Source organism: Triticum aestivum, chromosome 4D, assembly GCF_018294505.1.
Source record: "Triticum aestivum cultivar Chinese Spring chromosome 4D, IWGSC CS RefSeq v2.1, whole genome shotgun sequence".
NCBI lineage: Eukaryota > Viridiplantae > Streptophyta > Magnoliopsida > Poales > Poaceae > Triticum > Triticum aestivum.
Genome location: NC_057805.1, coordinates 49336825 through 49347208, shown reverse-complemented (window position 1 = coordinate 49347208; position 10384 = coordinate 49336825).

The following is a 10384-nucleotide window of genomic DNA, read 5'->3' as shown; positions in this document are numbered from 1 at the left end:
TACCTTAGTTTCCAATAGGACCCCGCTGCCATAGGAGGGTAGAACAAAATATGTCATGCAAGTTCTTTTCCATAAGAATGTATGACTATATTCGGAATACATGCCTACATTACATTGATGAACTGGAGCTAGTTCTGTGTCACCCTATGTTATAACTGTTGCATGAAGAATCGCATCCGACATAATTATCCATCACTGATCCATTGCCTACGAGCTTTTCACATATTGATCTTTGCTTAGTTACTTTACCGTTGCCAATGTTACAATTACTACAAAACTGCTACTGTTACTTTTGCCACCGTTACCGTTACTTCCATACTACTTTGCTACTAAATACTTTGCTGCAGATATTAAGTTTTCCAGGTGTGGTTGAATTGACAACTCAACTGCTAATACTTGAGAATATTCTTTGGCTCCCCTTGTGTCGAATCAATAAATTTGGGTTGAATACTCTACCCTCGAAAACTGTTCTGATCCCCTATACTTGTGGGTTATCACACGTGGCACGACAGGCGCTGGTTTGGGCGGCTGGAGCAACAAGATCAGAGGTTGAAGAAGCACTACCACCGTTAGATGGACATCGTACGGTCACTGGAGCTAGAATCGTTCATATTGACTAAGTTGACAAAGCCCTCCGTCCCCATCAACTTAGTAGGCCCACAAGTCAGCCTCCCACTATGGTGGGTCCCAGCTAGCAGGGGGTATTCATTTTTTTGTGCGTAATAAGGAGGCACTTCCTTGCGTGCGAAGATATAGCTGGTGGGTCCGACCTGTCAGCGGGGGGAACTTTTTTGCGAAATGCAGAGGCCCTTCCGGTGGGTCCCAGCTGTCAGGTGGAGGAATCATTATTTTGCGCGTAATAAGGAGGCATTTCCTTGCGTGCGGCCGTGGACCCAGCTGTCAGCCTATCCATGCATAGTCTACTTCCGATGGTTGTCATTCTTTGACCACGTTGACTACTCCGCGCCGAGCGCATCCAAGGTGGTGGACGACGGTGAGGCCCCGAACAGCAACAAGCCGGAGATGGGAAGACGCGGGAGTAGAGTCGCAGACGGAGAGGTGTATGAGGGTTAACCATTGTTCTGGTGCGGTGTGGTTCGGAAGTCGGTGGAGAAGAACAGGAGGTTTGGAGGGGTGGAGGGATGGCCTGGCCAATGGTGGGGTAGCGCTTCACAGCGAAGCGTGCTAAGCAGAGCTGCTAGCAGCAGGAGGCGGGAGCAGGTGGTCCCGTTGGTGCTAGAGGAAGAACACGAGAGATTGAAGATGGATGCCGGTCGTTGGATGTAAATCCAACGGCTAACGATGTCAGAATCATTTGTTGACTAAGTTGACAACGACTTGCTTTGGCTTCGACCTATAGGCCCACATTTCAGCCTCCAAAAATGTGGCACGTATTCAAACCATTTTTTCAGAATTTACAGTCAATTTGATCTTATTTTTAGAATTACAGTCCATTTGCTGGGCTGGGTGAACAAATAATGTAGCGTCCATGCAGCCCATTTATTTTTCTCCTAAAAAATTACAGGACATTTGCACTTTCTCGAAATACACGATTTTGCTGGGCTGATTCTAATTATAATGTTGGGTTGGGCGCAACAATGTTATCAAAAAATAAACAGGGGCTGAGCATTTTGTTATAAATATATTTAAATAATAAGTGATTTATTATTACATTGGTCCTTAAATCTTACCAAGCTTTTGTACACAATCACCAGGATTTTCGTTGACAAAAAATTCCAGTATTTTATTGTTAAGAAATTATTTTTATAAGTTAATAAGATGTGGGATATTGTTTTCTTACATATGTAAGTTTCTGTTAAATATATGATGACAATAACAATAATATATAATAACATATAAAATAATTTAAATATATATAATATAGTTAGAAGGGAAACAAAAGTTGGACCAAGCGTTCCTATTCTTATATAGAAAAATAGAACAGACCTCTGCGTTTTCTTCAAAAAAATAGATAAATTGGGATGCCGATGTTTCAGGAAAAATAAAACCTCGAATGGGAGGTCCATAGGCCGTTCGATACATGACGGCCCTCAAAAAAATACAAACCGGCATGTCGTGGGCTGTGCATGTTAAAAAAGAAAGCCTAGATGGGGCAGCCCAAAACCCAGCGGATACTTGCTGCCCCAGTGATAATAAGTGATACTACCCGCCAGCTCCAGAGCTTCATTGTGAATTTATCTCCTACGTTGAAGCACCTAAAAAATGTAACTATGTTGACAAACCCGTGGGCCCCAACGTCAGTATAGCATTAGGAGGAAGTTTTTTTTGATGAGGCACTTGCTTGCGTACTGCCATAGACCTGGTGGGTCCCGACTGTCCGCCTCTCCACGTACAGTCCTCTCCATATTCCTCTCGTTTGTTCAGCATGTTCACAACGGCAGACAGCGGCGCCGCGGCAAGCGCACAAAGGCGCAGGAGGTGATCGGACCACCCAAGGCAGTGCCTTATTTGTAACAAAAGTACTGAACTAGCCCAGTGGCCAAGTGACACTACCCAACAGCTGTGCCGCCCGGGTTCGATTCCACCTAATGCAGGGAAAATATCTCCAATTTTTTGCCTCTGCCATTATTGACATGTGGGTCCCCATTGTCATCTACGCACACCATGTCCAACACTTGCCAAAACTTCGTCCCTCGTTTTCTCTGTTTTTCGCACACTCGACATTGTGTGGGCATTTTGAAAATAGCATATCTTTTTGACTGTGCATCATATGAAGATGTGCTATGCATGAATGTTGATCAGCATGATGTTCACTGGCTGGTAGTTCCATTTTCGACCATGAATAAAACTTCCAACATGATCTTAACCCTATTTGAAAAGGCCGGGTTAATATAAATGCTCTGCCTCTGAAAGTTGCAGTTTTTTATCTGAAACTGAACTTGCAGTTTCTTATCTGAAACTGAAACTTGCAGTTTCTTCTCTGAGAATCACATTGTCTGCACTTTTATACTCCTATGAAACTACATTTTTTAAGTGCTAAAAATAGATCTCTAGAATTCATAAAATACTTCATATGCTCAATACTGCAAATCTGAAATTCAAAAGACATTCATATCTGAAAGTACTCTCAAAATACACAACACAAAACACAATTCACAACCTGCCTGACTATTGGGCTGGGGGCAGTCCCCTCCTATTCCTCGGCGGCAGACAGCCGCCCCGTGAGATGATGTGAACAGCGACGGAGAGGATGGCGGGGAAGCGTCGTCGGGCCAACTGCTTTTCTCCTCTTGCAGCTGGGTTCGGTCGACGAAAACTCCATCGGCTCGCTCTGGCATGACACCCTGTAGATGCTCGATCCTTCAATCTCTGGTGGATGCTCCATCTGGGATCGATACTCCCACCACCGCTCCCTCACGATCGGATTCGGTAAATCTGTTTGCTCCATGGCCCAAAGGAGAAGCTCTATGTACTCCTGCGCGACTCCCTTCGGGAGTATCGCCGCCTTTTCGCTCTGTTGCAGATATTTGGCCATGGATTTCGTCGTCGCCGCTAGTTGGTCCTTGTTGTCAAACCAAGACTGTATCTCCAACATCCTAGCTAGCTTCACAGGGTCGCCGTATGCGATCCTCACGTATCGGTTGTACTCCTCCATCGATCTACTTCTCCACAGCACCTTCACTCGCCGGCGGTGGTTTTTGAATGGAAGAGGAGAGGAGCAGCGCTGGTTTGGGATTAGAACGGGAGAGGAGCGACGCTGGTTTTGGATTGGAACAGGAGAGGAGGGGCGGTGGTTTTTGAAATGGAAGAGGAGAGGAGCGGCGCTGGATTTAGATTGGAACAGGAGAGGAGCGGCGGTGGTTTAAGAGGAGAGGAGCGGCGCTGGTCTTGGATGTAAATTTTTTTTGCGGATTTTGGGTCAAAGTTTGACCACGTACTATATTTGACAAGGGAAATGTGAATGCAAGTCACCAAAAATTGTATCGTTTGGTTCGTATCTGAATGTACTTTCAAATTATATTATTTTTGCAACATATAACATACATTTTATTTGTGAAAATCATGGTCAATTATGACCCAGAATAAAAGGGAGACTAGTTAATGTGGGGTCGCTTTCTTAATTGAAGGGTAAATTGATTTTGATTTTGATCCAGACACAGCGCGCCGACCCTCTCATCCAATCCTAAATCGCTGCCGCACGCTCCTCTCCCTCTTCTCCATTCCAAAACCACCTCCTCTCCTCTCCATCATCTCCATTGCAAAACCACCTCCTCTCTCCTCCCATCTTCCAAAGCTAGCACCGGACCACTCAGAAGGACATCTATGGAGAGGAGGCAGCAGCGAATCAGGCAGATCGCCAGCGGCGACCAGGCAAAGTTAGCCAGGTTGAAGGAGATCCTTACTTGGTTTGAAAATGAGTTGGAGGTTTCGAGGACGGTGAGGGCCATGTGGCAATGTATGCGAAAGAGCGAGACAGCGGTGATGTAGTCCTCGGCGGCAGTCACGCCGCAGTCCTTAGAGTTCATCGAGTATCTCCTCTGGGCGATGGAGCAGACAGATTCGCCCGAGGCGGAGGTGGTGGGCGTACAGGTCGATGGTCGAGCACCCAGAGGATAACGAATCGATCGAGTACGGTGTGCCGTTCGTGAGGGTGCAGAGCCAGCCGAAGCCACATGAGTACTCGTTCTCCCACCGCAAGAGGAGGTCGGATGGCGCGACGTTGCTTCCCCGCCGTTCTCCACGGTTCCCTCGACGCTCGCCTCGTTTCAACAACGTCGGTAGGGTTTAAGGTAAGCTTCGCACTAACCTAATCTTCCATCTGCTCATGCTTACAATCAGTGTGATAGCTAATAAAAATCATGCTTAAAATCAGTCTCCGAGTACTACGCCAATCACCGTAAAATAGCTCTGGACCTTTGGGTCAAAGTTGTGACACTGTGTACAAATAAATAAAAATAGATTGGTGCTTCTTTCAGAAAAGAGTACACCCCTAGAAAACTGCCAATATAAGCTACTAGTTTTTTTTGAAGTCTAAGCTACTAGTATTTGGTTAGAGGATTTGCTGCCGAGAAAGACCCGTCCACAGTGAGCGCCACGCATCCCACTAATGGTGGTGGATGCCAATGCTTAGATGGAGTAGGGTTGGTGTCGGTAATTTTTACTTGGCACCTCGCACTCTGCATATATGCCGGTTCCATCCGTACATTCGTGCAGTTCCACCAAAATGCAGCTGAATAACCATGTTTGAACAGATAATGAAAAGGCGTGATTACATTATAGTGGCACTAGTTCATGAAACATACACTAATAAATAGAAGAAAATATTGCAATAGTATCATAGTATGCCATTCTGCGAGGGCGAGATGGGCCCTGCGACTCCTCATACGGTACGCCTCATACTGGAAATCGACCCAAGTCTCCCTGATACACCTTCTGCCAGTGATGAACATCAGTGTACAGCGGTAGTACAAGGAGGGGCCTTGAGACATTCCAATCTCTATTTTTGTGCAGATCAACTAAAATTAAGCACCCCAGTTTGCAGAAACGCTTAAACATTAACAATGGGACTAGTTGATGAAACATATACTAACAAAGAGAAACACTTTCTTTATCTACATTGGAAATGAAATGATAGAGAGGACACTCGCTCTATTTTAACTATATTATTATTTCATTTTATCAGTGGCACTAGGGTCGAGCAGGTGGTAAACGAGGTGTACCGTGCGTTGCAAGGATGGAGGCCGGGGGTGCTTAGACTGGGATGCTGAAGCTGGCTCTTTCAGTCCCTATCTTCCCCTCTGATGTTTCTGTGGTAGCATTTGGGTTGTAATCCAAACTTGGTCGAGCTGGTGCTGCGTCCCCCTACCTGCCTAGCTTATGTGGCGAACTTGTCTCCTGCTAGTACTCAGTCCATTCTAGTAATAGTTGCATAACTGCCCGTTTACACTGAGATGTTGTCGGATAATGGTTCTCTATGGTTGGATTTCTTTAATGAAATCGGAGGAAACCCCCTCTTTCGATATATATAAAAAATCAGTGCCACTAGCGGTGCCAAAACATTGCCTCAAATTAATAGTGCCACTAGATTAAGGTGCAAAATGATAACATTACTGCTTTATCATGGCAGTGCCAAAACAGTAGCACAAGAGCAGACTCAACATGCAGGATCCTTGGCAAACGGTCAGACCAAAAAGGAACATACCTCGTGAAGGAAACCATGTCTGCAGTCAACGCCATCGTAGATGGGATGACACCAGTCACCAACATGGATGATTCAATTCATGGGACCTTTTGGTGCAGTTCACCTAAAATGAAGCAATATCCCATGAGCTAGCAGCTTCTTCTTCATTTTTTTAAGAAAAGGGCTCCAGACCCGGTTCCATTTCCATCATAAAATGAAACCCACAGAGCTTCTTCTTCATTAGTTGAAATAAAATTGAGCAACATCAAGGTTGGTTGTGAAGCTCCTGGAATGTTCAGCTATAATTTCGATATCATTTGTCCAGTTCAACTAAGATTAAGCGTGAAATGTATGTCTCTGTTTGCACAAAAAAGGTGGAAAGGAGGGTGACAAACAAGTGATGAGACATACATCAAATGAAAAGAAGCATGTTCCTTATCTGAATGGAAATCCTACAAGGACAGTAGCAATTTCTAAAGCAGCGGCATTCCTAGATATTAGTGTGGGCATTAGGATTAACTATGACAACCGTTAAATACGACATTACTTTAATGGTGCCATTGCTTCATTTTACCAGCAACATTGATTTAACGTGTCCTTACTTTTAGCAGTGCGACTGCTACATTTTACCAGTGGCATTACATAAGAGTGGCTCGGGGCAACAAACATCAGAACAAGATATCTGGGTTGGTCCCATTTTTGTTCGGTATAGCCACCTTATACTGTGTGAGGCTAGCAAATCTAGCGTTGGACTTACTCTATTGACTTGTCCCCCAGTCCCCACTTTCTTTCCTTTTTCAACCAATAGATCAGGTTTATATTGAGTTTGTACTGCGTTTCCCTTTATTTCCCTATTAGACCTAGAGACCAGTTGGATAGCCAGTCTCTGCTACTTTTCGCCCCCATTATTTCCTCTCTCGACCAAGTCCTAGATTCAGGTAACAAATCTTCCCCCACCCCCACCCCCTTTCTTCTTGTTTGAACCAAGTAGTACTAGATTTGAGTGCATGAACTAGTTTTACCTCTTAACAGTAAAAATTTAGGTGGCTTTCGAACAGCCGATCGATCCTATCTACGAGGGGGGCTGGGGAAATAGTAAAAGATACAAATGCAGCGACGTCAGGAGCTCGGGAAGTAGAGCAAGGCCGGTTTCGAAGGAAGTTATACATGAGGGTCACCGGGATGTTGCTAGGTGGGCGGCGGGAGGCCAGATCTGCCCACACTACGGCAGCGAGGAAGAAGGGGTCGGAGGCCCTCCCTAGCCAGCGGTGCTTGGGAGAGAACGGCAAGGCACGCTGATCGGGACGCGCCGGCAGTGGGTAAGAGCCGTCGCCGAGGACGACCGCGTGAACGTTGCACCCTCTCACCTTCCCCGGTGGAGAGGATCCGGCTGGATCTATGACCAGCGGTGAGGAGAGAGAGTGTGTGGCCACCGCTGTCGTGTTTAGATTTGGAGAGGACGAGACAGTGTGAAGAGAGCAACACTAGAAACCAAGCGCGGAGGCTCCTGCCTATATAGTGGAGTACTACTAGTTTTCTTTTGTCTACCGGAGCCGGCTTGACCTCGTCAATGACTGTCTTCATGCACGTGCCCCGGAGGCGCAGTTGTCCTCATTTTGATCTGAAGCACCGGATTATAACATGACAAGAAACCATAACCTCACTGCCCAAAGGAGACAACATCAATCCCGACGGACAAACTAGACGAGGATCAAAGCTCAAATTAAAGATAAACTCGTAGAAAAGGGGTCCATCGATAGATGCCCTAATTAACATAGCCGGCTTGACATAGATGGCAGCCGAGTAGTCTTCATGCATGTGGCCCCCATGACTAGCGCCTTGGAGGAACTCAGTTGTCGCTGTTTAACCCTCGCAGTGATCCGAAGCACATGACACCTAATTTGCAAGATGACAAGAAACCTTTTTTTAGATTTCTCACCAGAACTACAGCCTGTACAACACAGCCTGCACGATATGTAGACGATAGCCAATCCAGGCGTGTCTGCTGGAGTCTGGTCACATGCATGGACGAACTGATCTTCCGTGTCATGCACGGATCGTCCAGGCACCAACATCTATACGACACTTCTCTAGTACTATCGCTCGTCTCTCTCTTGTATTAACTCACCCGACTTGCGGGGCCGGGGAGTGTGCCTATGGTCGGTTCTCAATTGCGGTCCCACATGTGTGTGCAAACGCAATATGACGCGCGTTCCATTCGGAGAGCGGCGTGCCAGACCGACCGACCATCTGGGGTGCGAAGCAAACGCGATGGGCGTGCTATATACTGTACTCCGTAAATGTGTACCGCCGTTTTCTTGAGGCTTTGCTCCATGGCGCAATCCATGGATACAAAATTAGTATACTGTACTATTAAAAAGTCGAGGGCGGGGCTTTTCCCGCGCGGTAGGCGGGGCAGTTCCGCCTAGTCGGTTCGACAGAGACGCAAGAAGATGAGGGAGTAGGCTGCTGCAAACGTAGGGCTGTGTGATTTGACAGTGAGTTACTGCTAGATAGGTGGGGCCCGGTGATTTGACTTGTCATTATCATTTTAACTGCGGTGCTACAACCGGCATGAGTCTCCCGATTCCTGACCACCTCCATACAGGTGCCTCTCCCGATGCTCCACCATGTAGAGGTTGGCTCTTGCTTGAGAGCCCACTCCTCCACTTTTTCCTTGCCTCTTTCCCCCACATATGCAAAAATGCCATGTAAAGCGGGCTTATAGCCCACTATTGTACTTGATCCTACAGGTGCTATGCCTTCCACATAGGCATAAAGTCTGATGTGGCAAGTTAATTAAGAAGAGAGAGACTAGTTTGGTGACCCCAGGAAGAAACGGTGCTAAGCGCGTGTACCTAGATGAAGCAAACTTAGCAACAAAAAACTAAGCACCTATGCATTGGGGACTTGAGTTGCTAAGCCATTTAATGCCCATAGCACCTCATCTAAGAACCATTTGATTGGAAGAGGTCACTCCTTGGCAAACGCAATAAATACTACGAAGAAAGAGATAGAGAGAAGTAAACAAAAAATACTCTTATAGCCAACCTTATAGCTAACCTTGTGGTAGTATGAGTGTCTAAGTGATGACTATGTATGACATGCCAACATCAGATAGCCTAACGCACTGTGTTAAATCTCCAAGGGCGCGACCGCGCAAGCGACGCGACGGTCGTGGTAGGCACGACCATGATACGGGCTGCTGGCAGCCCTTGGATCTGAGATCGAACGGTCGCATGCTAAGTTGCTGAAAATTTGCAGAATAACCCTCCAGGATAGGATATTCACCCATAGGTCTAGAATCATGCCATGCAACCGTTCGATCTTAGATCCAAGGGCTCTCGGAAGCTTCGTATCACCTGTAATTTTCCCGACGCTTGACATGACATCGAAAGCCATTTAATTGGGCGTCGAGTAGACATGAAATCTAATTGGGCCCCCATAGTACTGTGCATGAATCCATTTATCCACCAGGCAAGCCACTACCCTGTCGTTCGCACGCCCCCCCCCCCCACCACTCGGCATTTTTACAATCGTTAAACCGCTCCTAGTCGTCCCGTACTTTCACATTACGGCAGTTCCACTAATCCTAACCCTCCTCCCAAATCCATGGCGTCCAAAATCTCCATGATCGGCGGTGAGTACAAGATTAGAACCATCACCAGCGATGAGTTCGACGTCATCTACACCCGTTCTCCCACAACGGTGAAAGGATGCCTTGCTCGCTTCAGACGCATGTTCGAAAACTCAAATGATGAGTGGGTCACTGGGCTAGATGTTGAGTACACCACAGTCCTGGGAAGCGAGAAGAATCTAAAGGAGGCAGAGAAGAAGAAGCCCGCCGTGATCCAGGTTTGCGTGCATGACTTATGCTTGGTCTACCACATATGCCATGCCGACATTGAGTGCGAGGAATTTAAGAAGTTCCTCAAGGGCGTCAAATTTGTTACTGTAGACTTTAGGAACGACAAGGAAATCCTGGGTCGGATAGGCCTCGTTGTAGGCAACCCCATTGACCTCCAGAAGAAAGGGCTGGTGTGCTCCCGTGATAAGCCTTCAATGCAGACCCTGGCAGGAGCCATGGTTCATCCTTCGTACGGTAAACTGAAGAAACCTCTGCACATGTTTCATCGTGCATGGCAGTGGAATGTACTAGATATAGACCACATCCACTATGCTGCAGTGGATGGCTACCTTTGTTTCAATATCTACAAGGGTTGGATGAAGAGCAAGAGCCAA